This window comes from Camarhynchus parvulus, chromosome 18 (assembly GCF_901933205.1).
Source record: "Camarhynchus parvulus chromosome 18, STF_HiC, whole genome shotgun sequence".
NCBI lineage: Eukaryota > Metazoa > Chordata > Aves > Passeriformes > Thraupidae > Camarhynchus > Camarhynchus parvulus.
This window is the reverse complement of record NC_044588.1, coordinates 6410018-6423722: the sequence shown is the minus strand read 5'-3', so window position 1 is coordinate 6423722 and position 13705 is coordinate 6410018.

Here is a 13705-nt window from a genome sequence, read left to right as displayed (position 1 = left end):
TCCCCAACTCCCACAGGAATACAGAGACGCCCCAAGGTTTTCTTGGACTTTCTGCACCTTCTGGGCCTGGGCCCAGGTGTGGGATGGGGCTGCAGCAGCAGGTGGGGCTGGGGTCCCTGGTGCTGCCAGCCTCAGCACTGCCTGCCCTGGCACCCCTGGCGGAGCCCCCTGTGCTGCAAGGGGGTTTAGGAAAGGCGCAGAGCACAGAGAGAAGGAAGCACAGGCAGTCTGGGGCTGTCCATGCAAGAGACAGGGCTGAACGTGCAGCAGAGGAAGCCAGGCTTCTCCTACAGCTCAGCGTGGGGAAACCATCACTCAGCAGGCTGAGATCATAAAGAAGCCATTTTTTCTTCCCTGTGCTATTAAACTCTGGAACTCCCAGTTGCTGGATCTTGTGGGGGTCAAAGCTAAAAAGAAGAGGAAAAAGGAAAGGGCAAATTAACGAGAGACAACTTGAGTGGGAGCTGCCCCCGGGCAGCTGCTGCACCAGTCCCGCCTTGCACAGCTCTGTGTCCCAAGGCAGCTCCTGGGGATTTCTCTGGGAAATGACTGCAGGGAAATGGATTTGTCTTCTTCCCTCGAATGGGAATTCCTGCATTGTTTAACTGAAATCGTGCTATAGGTTAAATCCCAGATTTTGGGAAAGCATTTCTAAACCTCTTCCAGCTATTCCTTATCTGACAATAGCTCGATGAAGAGGTTTATCCTCAGAGAAGAGCTCAGAAAAATCCTATATTCACAAAGGGTCTTTCTGCCCTTGGGGAGCTCAGGAATTTCTCCTCTGAAAAATGTTCCACCACATCCTTGGAGCAGACATTCATCCTGGCTCCCTGCAAATCCTGAGCTGGAATCAGCCTACACTGAATGTGGTGCTGCCATGCAATTTTTGGAGTGTGTGTGTGTTTCTGTTGTGTTCCTTATATGAATATATGGAGCTATTCAACTGGAAAAGAGACATGAAAGGAAAGACTGTGGCTCTGGATAAAACACTTGACACCAAACTCTCAAGGGTTCCTGGAGGATTAGGACAGAGACACTGGCACAGAATGTGAAGCCCTAGTAAACTCTTTTTTTTTTTTTTTTTTTCTATTTTTCTGTGACACTAAAGAAAGGCAAAACCAAACCACAAACTAACCTTAAGAAGTGAGAAAACAAAAGAATTTTGGCTGGGTAAAAAAGGGTTTGTGCCAAGCCCTGTCCCAGGGTGATCCCTGTGGGGTGGTTCTGTTTGGAGATGCTAAAGCTGGTCCAGCCCTGCAGGATGGTGGGTGAGCCCTGGGGTGGAAGGGATGTGAATATAAAGTGTACTTTGTCCTCTTGATGCTTAAATCTAAGCATCCCGTGGTGTAAAGCCAGCTTGTCAGTGTGTCCCTGGCAGCTGGCATTGGCAGGGACCTCACCCAGCCCAAACCCTGCCCAGGCAGGGCCACCCGGAGCAGGTGACACAGAAACACATCCAGGTGGCACTGGAATGTCTCCAGACAGGGACACTCCACGCTCTCCCTGGGCAGCTGTTCCAGGGCTCTGCCACCCTCCATGGAAAGAAGTTCTTCATGTTGAGGTGGAATTAAATATTTTCTGGTTCATGGCCATCACTCCCTGACCTTCATCTCTGCCTGCAAGCTCCTGAAGGGAAAGCCATGGAGCTGGCTTGACCAGACCTCAGCTCATTAATTCCTCTTGGCCCTGGCCTGGAGTAGCAGCTGCAGCTCTGTCCTGGGAGAGGAAAGGATGAGATGTGACTCTTCAGGAGGTGTATGCAGGAAAAGGATGAAATGGAGGCTTTCTCCATGCAATTTGTGCCCCAGCCTCGTGGGCACTCACTCTGACCTCCTCTCTCAGGCCACGAGGAGGGTTTCCACCAGCTCTGGGGGTCTCCTGCTGAATGCCAGCCCCAAGGGTGACAGAGATGTGTGCCCACTGTCCCAGGACACAGAGACAGACAGGATGTGCATTTTGTGATGTCAGAAGTGTCTGGGATTCCTGGGGCCACTGTGGAAGGGGCTCACATGTGGCAGCTGAGAAAGGTTAAATGAGGATTCCTGCACTGAGGTTTCCCTTCCTCCTGGGCCTTTCTGCATCAGTGTCACCTTCAAACAACAGCCACCTCTGGTTTTCCAGGGCTGTGTGTGGACAGATCTATGGCAGCCTTGTGTCTTTTAACAGTTAAAGAAAAAAGAAGGAAATATTAAAGCTTCTTTCCCACCTTGAAACCTGCCCAAACCTGCCTGCTTGGAGCAGAGGCAGCATCGCTGCTGTCCGGGGGAAGGCTGGCTCCCTGCCAGAGTGCTGCCTGCAGGACTGGGAGCTGATCCTGGGCCGTGGAAAGCAGGGAGTCTGCCTGCTCACCTCACTGGGAGCTGATCCCATGCTGTGGAAAGCAGGGAGTCTGCCTGCTCACCTCACTGGGAGCTGATCCCATGCTGTGGAAAGCAGGGAGTCTGCCTGCTCACCTCACTGGGAGCTGATCCCATGCTGTGGAAAGCAGGGAGTCTGCCTGCTCACCTCACTGGGAGCTGATCCTGTGCCGTGGAAAGCAGGGAGTCTGCCTGCTCACCTCACTGGGAGCTGATCCTGGGCCGTGGAAAGCAGGGAGTCTGCCTGCTCACCTCACTGGGAGCTGGCTCAGGCCCAGAACCTCCCGACGATGGGAGGGAGTGGATGAATCTCTTGCAAAAACATCTCTGCTCTGACCTGTTTACTGGGTACAGGGGAATTACCAACACTTGAACTGAATAACTGCCCTCTTTGCTCAAACTTCCCTTGTAACTACAGTCCTCTTCATGGGGTTCTTTAGGATACTTTCAAAAATTCTTGCCACCTATAAAATAATGGACAAAACCCCCCTATGATATTAGTGAAATTTTAGTTTGAATAATCCAAATGTATTTAGGCTTCTGTTTAAAACATATTCCTCAAAACATAGATGTGACAGTGTCCTTCAGTGCAAAGGATCTCTCTGGGTTTCTGGAGAAGAAAATAACCGTGGGCTTCGCAGGGTTTCTGACCCAGGAAGCTGTGTGTGCCAAAGCTCTGGGGTTGTTTTCCCAGTGCTTTAGGAGTGACCTTGATGAAGACATCTCATCTCTGCGATCTCCCCCGGGTGGGAACAGCATGTTCATCCTCCCCCAGGGCAGGGAACTGATGGTCGGGAGCAGCTCTCAAGCAGGAAATGCTCTCTGGAATGTCAGCATTACTGTTTTGCCCTCTTTTCCTGGTTTTAAATTCATCTTTCTGTCAAATGACACACTTGAAGGGAGGCAGAGTCATTACAAGGGCATTTGGCTGCTGGGTTCAGTCCAGCCCCCCGCTCAGTGCGGTGCTGCTGGACCAAGCCTGCAAGGAGAAGCCTCCAAAAGCCATGCAAACCTGAGTTTAGCTGGGAAGCAATGCAAGCCTGACCTCCCTGTGCTGTGCAGCCGTTCTGAGGGCTCTCAACAGGCTGCAGAGCTGAGCAGGTTGGAACATTTTGAACTCCAACAGAGGCACATGCAGGTCCTGCACCCAGGGAGGAACAACCCCAGGCTCCAGCCCAGGCTGGGGGTGACCTGCAGGAGCAGCTCTGTGCACAAGGACTGGGGCTCCAGTGAGCTGTCCGGGCCAGCAGAGGCTCCTGGGGCAAGAACAGCAGTGGGATCGTGGGGCAGGACAGGGGTGTCCTGTGCTCCTTCAGCCCTGGGGCACCTTTCCCTGCCTGGAGGGCAGCGTCCAGCTCCGGGCTCCTCGGCACAGGAGGGTCCTGGGCTGCAGAGCTGGGGAAGGGCCTGGGGCTCGTCCGTGCCCAGCAAAGGGAGCTGGGGCTGCTGAGCCTCGAGAGCTGAGAGGGGATTTTCTCAATGCACAGAAACAGCTGGGAGAGGGTGTCAGAGCCCAGGCACTGCTCATGGGGCCGAGCAACAGCACAAGGGCACCGGGCAGGGACTGACCCCGGCAATTCCCCCTGTGCAGGAGGAAGAACTTCCCTGGGCAGCGGCTGAGCCCTGAACAGATTGTCCAGAGACGGTGTGGAGGTTCCTCACCGGAGGTTCCTCACCGGGGAATTCCAAGGGCGAACGGACACATCCCGGATGCCTGAGCGGGGCGGCGCTCCCAGGTGCGCCCCAGCCCGGCCGTGGGTTCTGCGAGCAGCCTGTGCTGGGAGGGGACCCTGCGGAGCCGGGAGGGACCCTGCAGAGCCGGGAGCGACCCCGAGCCGGGAGGGGACCCTACAGAGGCCCCACAGTATAATTGAGAAGTCAATATTTATCCGCTCGTAGAGATCGTATTCTTTTTTAAAGGAGCTGTACCCCCTTTAAATAGCCCTTAATTCGCTTCATTAGGGTTCGTGGGTTTTCCTTGGAGAAGAATTAAGAGTGAACTTAGATTCGTTTCTTCAGAGCCCGGAGCGGACCCGAGATCGGAGCGATCCCTGCTGACCCCGGAGCGGTCCCTGCGGACCCTGCGGAGCCCGGAGCGGTCCCCGGGGCTGGAGCGGCTCCCGGGCCGGCAGAGGGCACTCGGAGCGCGGCCAGCCCCTGGGACAGCCCGCAGCCCTGCCCCGTTACGCCGCCATCCTCAGCCCGACACAGCCCCGATCGCTCCTGGGTCGTGTTTGCTCCCTCCTGGCTCACTTCACCCGCGGACAGCGCCACTGTGCCATCCTGTGCCATCCTGTGCCATCCTGTGCCCTCGGCAGCCGAGCACAGACCTGGGCAAGAACTGACAGCCCACCACAGCCAGAAATGCGCTGTCACCAAGTGTTTTAAGCCATGATGGGGGGGTTGGCCTGGATTCACCTATTTGCTAGAAAAAGCTGGTTTTTGTTTGTTTTTATGCCAGCTTTCTGCCCCTAGCTTCTCTCCATGGTATAGCTGCTGAGTCTGTGAATTTTTGGCAGTAAAATGCAGTTCCACTCTGTCTGCAGCCTTAAATCTCCCAAGTCCCTCCTTATTCCAGATGCAGAGAGGGGAATAATTGCAACTAATGTGCGAGGAGTTGGGATATTTTTTTCTGCTTGAGAGATGGAAAGCTCCCTAATGACTCCTGAGCAGCCAGTCCCTGCTCCTATCCCCTGAACATCCTCTGTGCTCCCTCCCAGCAGGAGCCAGGAGAGCGACAGCCATGTACCTGCATCAGGATCCCCCGGCTTCCCCCAGCACCTAGCCTGGGATGCTGGATGCTCTCTCTGCTCCCTTCATCCACTGTCCTGCAGGAATTAAACCAGGCTTTTGGCGGGGGGAGGAGGGAAGCCCCCCTTCCCCTGCAGCAGTCTGCTGGGTGGCTGAAGCCCAGCGCAGGGGCTGCTCCCCAGCAGGCAGCACAGAGGTATTTGGAATCTGGGGGATATTTCCTATTAGATTTGTTTAATAGTTTTGAGGTCAGTTAAATATGGAGTGACAAATTAATTCCAACTTCACTACTTCCCCTTGCTCTTCCTGCTGCTTGCAAGTCCCTGTTGCCCCGTTAAGCAAGAGCAGCTGGCAGGATCAGGAGGTTTGGCAGCTGTGGGGTTTGTGTGCTGAACCCCCCAAAGGGTCTGTTCCCCAGGCTGAGGGCTCTGCACGTGCCCCTGTGCCATCTCCCCCAGGAGACTGAGAATTCACCTGCCTGGGGGCAGAGCCAGTGCTGCAGGGCCATGGTTCACACCAAAGCCCCTCTGAAAGGGTCACAGCCAGGGGCTTGCCAAAGGTTGTTAGAGAGACCAGCAAGTGCCAGCTGCTGGGGCCCAGCAGGAACCCCCCAGGGGATGTGTGCCCACCCCGCAGAGCCTGATCCAGCTCTGGCTTCAATCCTCAGCCCCCTAGAAATGGGGTCTGTGCCCCTGGGGGTGCCCCCACTCCCTCGGTCCCTCTGCTTGTGAACCACAGCCATGGGCAGGGGTCATGGCCTGGACTGGGGCAGATCCTCAGGCCCTCCTTGGGCAGGAGCCCAGCATGGGGAGGGGTCCTGGGCAGTTCCTAGGCAGGTACCCAAACCAGCGCTCAAACTCCCTCCGTCCCAGGGGATATTCGTGTGACCTACCCAGAGGTGTGAAATGGGGGTCTTGCAAGGCCCTGTGCTCTGCAGACACACCTGTGTATGGAGCTGTGTGCTTGTGCACCTTCTGACATTGCTCCTGCCGGGATTTCTCTTGCCAGCCTTTGTCCAGGTGCTGCTCCCTCGGCTTTCCCAGCAGGGCAAGGACCAGAGGAGCTGGTCCTCATGAAGGTGTTTGGGTCACTCCATCATGCACTCAGCAGCTGGGACACGAGCTCTTGGGGCTGCGCTGGGAAACAGTGAAACTTTATTGAGCTGTTTCAGGTGCCAAATTCAAACATTATGACTCAAGTGCTCAGTGGAGAAACGATCAGCAGTGGGACAGGGGCCTGGTACTGATTCCCCAGAATCAGTGTGCACCAGGTGGTTCATGAAATGCTGCTTCACACAGACCTGCTTCATGCTTCTTCCTCCAACAGCGTTTCTATTTCCCAGGTTTTCCTGCAGTTGTTTGCTTTTCCATAATGTAACACATGGCATTTCTTACCTGTCATCATCCTGCCAATATCAGCACATACCGAGGACCAAATGTTGAGCAGGAACAACTGAGACTAGCCCTGACTCTCCACTAGAGTCCAGCTCTGTGGAGCTGGGTTCTTCCCTTTTACTGAAACAACAACTGCAACAACCAAACCAACACAAAGAGTGCATCTTTTCTGCACTGAAGTTAATTATTTGTGGTCTGAATCTGGCACTGTGAGAGGAAATTAGCCTAGTCCTGATGATTGGGCATTATTAGCAGCACATGAGGTCCGTCTTTTGTTTGCTGGGGCCCACGCTGGGTTTTTTTAGCACTGTCTCTCTTGGACAGACATGTTGTGGGGGGTTGCATTAATATTTTGGCTTTCTGACTGTGCAGTCTATTCTACGCCACACACTGGAGGCAAAGCTCTGCAGTCTCAGCTGACTGGACTTTATACAGGCTCTTTCAAAGCTTTCTCCACAGATGCCTGAACGATTCCTGAGTTCCTGTCAGAGTTTTGTGCTGGGATAAATGTGAGAGGGCTTGTCCTCAAATGGTGCAGGCTGGCCTTGCGCCACTGGCTGCGGGGAACGAAGCCATTCTGCTCGAGCAGAAGATCTGCTGCTCAAACTTCAAAAGGCCACCCACATGTGTGTGCTGAGCTGGAGGTCTAAATTAGCAAAACCCAGAGTTTTTCCCATGGTTTTCACTCTGAGCCATAAAATGACCCATGTTTACTGGGAATCCTCTAGGAGACTCGAGCCCCACTGCAGAGGGAGCCTGGTCAGGTTTGTGATGCAAAGGAGTGTCAGGCAAAGTCTCATCTTCACTTGGATGAAGTGAATGAGTGATGGTTCAATTGTTGAAGCTTTCAGAATTAGAAATAAGCATAAATTAATGCTTCAGGAAGGGCATTTTGTTCCTCTCCTTTTTCTGGTAAGAGGGGCTGTTCATTATCAGAGACCCAAGGGAATTCCGGAGCACACTGGATTGGGAAAGCTGGGAAAGGAGGAGGCTTTGGGGTTCCTAACTGCTGCCTTCCAGAGCCTGCAAGAAAATGGAGAGGGACAATTTACAAGGGTATGGAGTGCCAGGACAAGGGAGAATGGCTTCAAGCTGTCAGAGGGAAGGGTTAGATTGGATATCAGGAGAAATTTCTTCTCTGGCAGGGTGGGCAGGCCCTGGCACAGGTGCCCAGAGCAGCTGGGGCTGCCCCTGGATCCCTGGCAGTGCCCAAGGCCAGGTTGGATGGGGCTTGGAGCAGCCTGGGACTGTAGAAAGTGTCCATGCCATGGCAGGAGGGTGGAATGAGATTAACTTTTGAGTCCCTTCCAACACAAAGCATTCCATGATCCTGTGCCATCAGTGTCTGGGTGCCCATGGGCAGCTCAGGACCATCCAGGTGGTGGTGAAGAGATGATGCTCCTGGGGAAAGAATAGTGCTGCAGTACTTTTTCAAGGTTATTCTCTTGCAGTTTGCAGGAAGAAGCTGTAGAAAGAAGTGCCTTGCACGTGAGCAAAATCAGCTTTGAAATAATTTCATTTGTTACAAGTTAAAGAACATTAGAGTGTGATTTTCCAGGGAATCAGCTAGGTGTTAGCTCTGACCTTCTTGCAAGTACCTAATGGACAGCACAGCATTTATTTATTAGCATCATTGTTGATTTTTAAAGATTAACATGCATTAACGAAATACTTTTCCTCTCTCAGCTGTGAAAGGTTCCCACATCTTCCCCGTTCCTGGGCTGTGCGGGGGTATTTATCCCGATCAAAGGGCAGTGGGACATAAAGCCACCGCCTGTTTCTGGCAGGAGATTGTGTTTCAGGGCTGTGCATCTCTGAGCAGGAGTACAAAAAGGTACACCTGGGCCTCGAGAGACGCCTGGGACACTCAGAGCTCAGAGCAGGGGCTGCCCCTGCCCCTGGGAGCCTTCTCCGGAGCCAGACGGGCTCTGCTCAGCCGCCAGAGCCAAAGCAGGAGAGCCCGGGCCGTGCTGCCGTCCGGAGGTGTGCGGGGCTGGGGGACAGCGCAGCATCAAAGCGGAGCCTGCCCTCAGCGAGGCACAATCCGACGCGTTTTTCCCCTGCAGGAAATCCAATATACTTCATCCTGTTTGTCAACACGGTTTACTCTGAGAGAGCCCCGCGTCTGTGGCCAGCAATTAATGCCACTTAAAAGCTTTTCAGTGGGATAATTGCCTGTTGTTCTGCAGGCACCGCTCTCATTCAGATGCTAATGGCTGTCAGGGGCAGTGGCCGTTCCCACTTTGGGGGCCAGGTATGCCCCGCTCCCCTCGCCTTGGGAAGACGCTTAATGGGTCTATTGTCCCTGAACAAGGGCAGCAGGGAACCCCCCTGTCCCCGAGGAAGCCGTGGAAATAATCCCCATCAGTCTGTGTCACTTGGGCACAAAAGGCAGCGGGCTGGACACAGAAAGGAAAGGAGGCGCAGCGGGGGTGGAAGTCAAGGTGTCCCACGTTGGGACTTCAGGAGAGCCGGGCCGGGCCCACGAGCAGAGATTGTCCGCAGCTCTCTGTGAAAATGGCTGTTTCCAGCCGGTCTCAATTTCAGATTTTCACCCGGTGGTGCTGCTTGTGTTTCTTAACGATTACGTTTGTTTGGAGGTCAGGTTTACATGGACAGAGTAAGAGTCCCCAGCTCTAGCCAGGACCCCACCAGGAAGCTGTGGATGTCTGCGGGTCAGTTGATTGCTGTAAGATTCAGCATCAAACCTTATGTGCCCAAACATCTGGGCTCTCACGTCTCTGCTGGTCTCCTTGGACCAGCAGGATTAAAACCTTTCCTTTCTTCTTATCAGAGAACCATGGAATGCTTTGTGGTGGAAGAGACCTTAAAGTTAATCCCACTCCACCCCTGCCATGGCAGGGACACCTCCCACTGTCCCAGGGGCTCCCAGCCCTGTCCAGCCTGGCCTTGGGCACTGCCAGGGATCCAGGGGCAGCCCCAGCTTTCCTGGGCACCCTGTCAGGGCCTGCCCACCCTCACATGGAAGAATCCCTTCCCAATCTCCAATCTAAATCTACCCTCCTTTGTCCCCAGGCCATTGTCCCTTGTGCTGTCTCTCCACGTCCTTGTCCAGCCTGTGACAGGACCTCACCACTCTCACAATCTCATTTTTCTTTTCCCTTTATTTTGCCAGTGAGGCTGGGCTGAAGCTGCCATTTGTGATGGACACTGGAGTTCACGTGGATATGTTAAATTATCCTGCTTCCTTCGGGATCTCTAGGTATCTGATCTTCCTGGACCACGTGCACTGTGGTGGACTGGCCATGATTAAACCATGTTTGCTGGAGATCGTCCCACGGTTCTGTTCCTCTGGGTAAATCCTTCAGTTGAATGAAACCCTGGTTTGCAATGTCTGGATGAACACCCCAGCCAAACTCCCCCTTCCTGTGTGAACAAGGGAGCGAGGTCGGGCAGGGGAGGAAAGACATTTTCTAGGGGAGCACACGATCCTCTGTAGAAAATACTGAAAAAGATGGAAGGGGGGGGATCATTTAACAGCCAGGGGAGTCTCTGAAGTCCCTTCAGGAGGGTTTTGGAGCATTTGGAGGATGTGCTCCCCTCGGCAGCTGGCTGCCTCCTTGCAGTGGAGCCCTCCCAGGGGCACGGCAGGCTCTGGAGCCTCTCTGCAGCCCCTTGTGCTGCTTTTCCAGCTGGATTTCACATGGGTTTGTTGGCCACAGGGCTCCCCTCGCCCCAGCAGCTCCCACCCCGAGGCCGAGGGCCACTTCAGCGGTGGAGGCAGCAACCCAGGAAAGGGCTGGGGCGCTTCCGTGGAAACAAAGCCTGTTTTCAAACAGCGTGAAGAGAAACTGTCTCTATCTTAGGCCTTTAATGACCTGAACTGTCCATCTCTTGGAGAGAAGCAACAATAAAAAGGCACTTTGCTGCGCTACCACTGCCCTCTAACCAGGATTATTTTTTGCCAAGCTCACTTGCCACCCATCCTTATTTATGATGCACATTTAAAAAACGAGTTTTATTTGCCCGCTGCAGCAGGTCTCGCTGCAGGACGGGGCAGGCAGGCACGTTTGCAGTGGCGGTTCCATTTCCCTGGGAGAGCAGCCTGTGCCCTGCTGCTGCAGCGTTGCATCAATAGTCCCGGGGCTGCGCGGTGGCTGCGGGCGCCCCGCTGCGATCGTGTCCTTCATGCAAACAAAGCCCCGCATTTATCGGGGCTGACCGCGCTGACCCCCAAAAGTTTGTTCCCTGTGCTGGGGCTGCCCGGCCCTTTCACTCGGCTGAATGGCCAGCACAAAGAGCCCGTCCCATCCACAGCCCCTTCCTGAACAAAACTCCCCGAGCAAGGGGGAAGGAGTGCCGGGGGGAGCGGGGCAGAGGAAGAAATGGGCAGACCTTGACCCCTCCACCTAAAATAAAGTGGAGGAATTTGCATTTTAAACCTCGAGATGCTGCTCGGGTCTCCCTGCCTTGCTGCAGCTGGTTTGAGTCCCTTGTTTGAGTCCCCCTGAGAAGCTCCGGGCTCGCAGCATCCCAGCGGGCAGCGGGCAGCATCCCCTGCTGCGAGGAAAGGCTCCCTCTGCCCTCCTCTGCCTCCAGATTTTTCCATGGATTAGGAAAAGAGAAAGAACACGACTCAGTAAGGAAACAGATGCTCTCTCCCCCTTCCCCCATGCCCAGCTCTGCCGGGTTTTGGAGGCAGGGAGCACTGGGGAGCTGCTCCCGTTTGTGTTTGCCATGGCTCCTCTGCGCAGAGCGCTGCTGGCTGTGTCAGGGACGGACAGCTGGACAGGACAAACGCCCTCAGCCATTTCCTTACACTCAGTGCTTTGCAGGCACACAGACAAATTGGTGCTGATTCACTGTGACTCCAGGTGGGCAGCAGCAAGGGTGGCACTGCTTCATTCCTGGTCCAGCAGGCCCTCGGGGAAAGAGCTGCTTTGGGGGCCAGCTCTTGTTAGATGTGATGCAAGTTCTATTCATTTCTATTGAACTTCCTTTCTAAAGTGTTAGATTTGGTTGGGAAAATGCCTGGTCACTGAAAAATTGTATTTTTCCCCCTGGAGTTGGAGATGTGCTCCCCACTCCTCTTTTCTTATCCCAAACTTGGGCTATGTCAGAGCTTTAGCAGCTTTAGCAGAATTCCAGGTTATTCCATGATGTTGAGGTGTTGGTCTGCCAGTCAGGGCCCTGCTGTTTCCCCTCTGGCTCTATTTGACCATACCATTGAAGTGTCCATGGGATCCTCTGTGCCTGCTGGATAACGGCCCTGTGGGAGAGGATTCCTGACTCCTTGCACCAGGGTCTCAGCCCCTCTCCTAGCTCTGGTGCGATCCAGTCTCACTGTTTGATCCCCTCTGATCTCTCACTTAACCTGGAGATGTTCTACCACCTCAGCTATTTACAGTGGAGCCAGGTTTCTCTTTTTTCCCCTATTTTTCCTGGAAAAGCTGCACAGTTGCAGTGCCTCGTGTGGATTTAGTTAAATATGTGGTTGGGCTGCCTCATATTTTGCTTTCCCTGTGCATGTATAAAGCCCTTTTATTCCCTGTGCCTGACTCTGCCCTGGGGTCAGGGCAGTCCCTTTGCAGCCCTCTGTCCCCTCTGAAGTGGCAGCACCGGAGCATCACACTGTCTCTGCCCAGCCTGTAAAGGCTGTGCCTGCCTCCCAGCAGGGCTTGGCTGCTATCAGGGATCTCTGCTGGGTGGGGCAGAGCTCAGGTGAGGTGAGGAGCTGTTCTGACCTGTGGCACACCTTCCCTTTGGCCCCGACCTGTGACCCGCACGCTGCTGGAGGGCTGGGACCATCCCTGCCGCTGCCAAGGCTCTGCCTGAGGTCAGCTCCGTGCTGGATGGAGGCTTTTGTCCGTGTGACAATGCCCCCGTGCTGACCAGAGCCTTGTCTGGAGCTGAACCTGGCCTCACACACAGCCACAGCAGCGGGAGTAACTCACCTGAGCTGGGGAGACAAGGGGGCTCCTGTCTGCACGAGTGCTCATGCACAGCAGGGTTGGCAGTGCAGCCCTGGAGGTGCCTGCACACACAAACCAGCCCCTGGGGAACGGGGCAGGGGAGGTGCACATCCTGGGCTCCTTTGGCGCACCTTCCCAAGGTGCTGCCCTGTGAAACCTCCTCCTTCTTCTGGGCCTTTTCCACCCCCGTGCCCTCCCCCAAACCCCGAGCCCCTCTCTGCTGCCACACTGCTGTTCAAACAGGATTCTGATGCTGCACTGCTCTCTGGAGTCTTGCTGGCTTGTTCTTTACATCCACAAGGAAACTGCATGACTATTTCTGTCTGGAATCTGCTCTTTTATCTCTTTTTTTCCCCTGTCCTCTTTTCTTTTCCTTTTCTCCCCCCAGGCTCATTAAGAAATCAATAAGTGGCTCAGTAGGGCTTTGCTTAACCCAATTCTGGAAGTGTTTCTTCCCCTTGGAACGTGAACTATCTTCTCAAATTGATTTTGCTGCTTTTGCTCATTTCCATTTAATAATATTCTCAGTGTTATGTCTCACCCCCTTGGATCCATTCCCAGCCAGGAATGAGTCCCAGGCTCACCTGCAGGGCAGGTAGCAGGCAGGAGCCCCTGGGCACAGACCTGCTGCCCCCTGCTCTGTGTGAGGGAGGGGAGGAGCCAGCCCTTCACTGACCCAGTGACATTATGGTGATGCTCTAGAGACGCCAGCAGACCTGGACACATGCAGAAATGCTCCCTCCTTCCCGTTGGGCCTTGGCTGGTTCATCTGCAGGGCAGGAGAGAAGAGGGGAGATGGAGTCACTCCTCCCTTCCAGCCCTCCTGTCCCGAGACAGACCCTGTGCTCACCGAGGCCTCCACACCTGAAGAAACTGTCACCTGTTAAACACTGGCCTGAAATCCTCGGGGTCTCTGATTAACCCAGCTTTAGAGAACACCCACCAGATCCACGTGAGAACTTCACAACCGGGGCCAAGGAAGGAGAGGTCTCGGACACCTGGATCTGATCAGGCTGTGCTGAGCTCCCAGTTTGGGGACTGGGATTTGGAGGATTGTCCATGTAGGCTGGGACAAATCCCTCCATCCCTGCACTTCCCCCCCGTTTTTTCCTAGTTGCTTTGCAAGCCTGAAAGGAATAGACTCAGTGTTATTCTAACTTTAAATGGAAGGAGGGGGAGGCGATGAGAGCAGAGAAGGAAAATCCATTTGCTGCAGCACTGTCAGCCCTTAGTTTTCCTTCAAGTCTGACGGGCCCAGGATTAAAGGTTT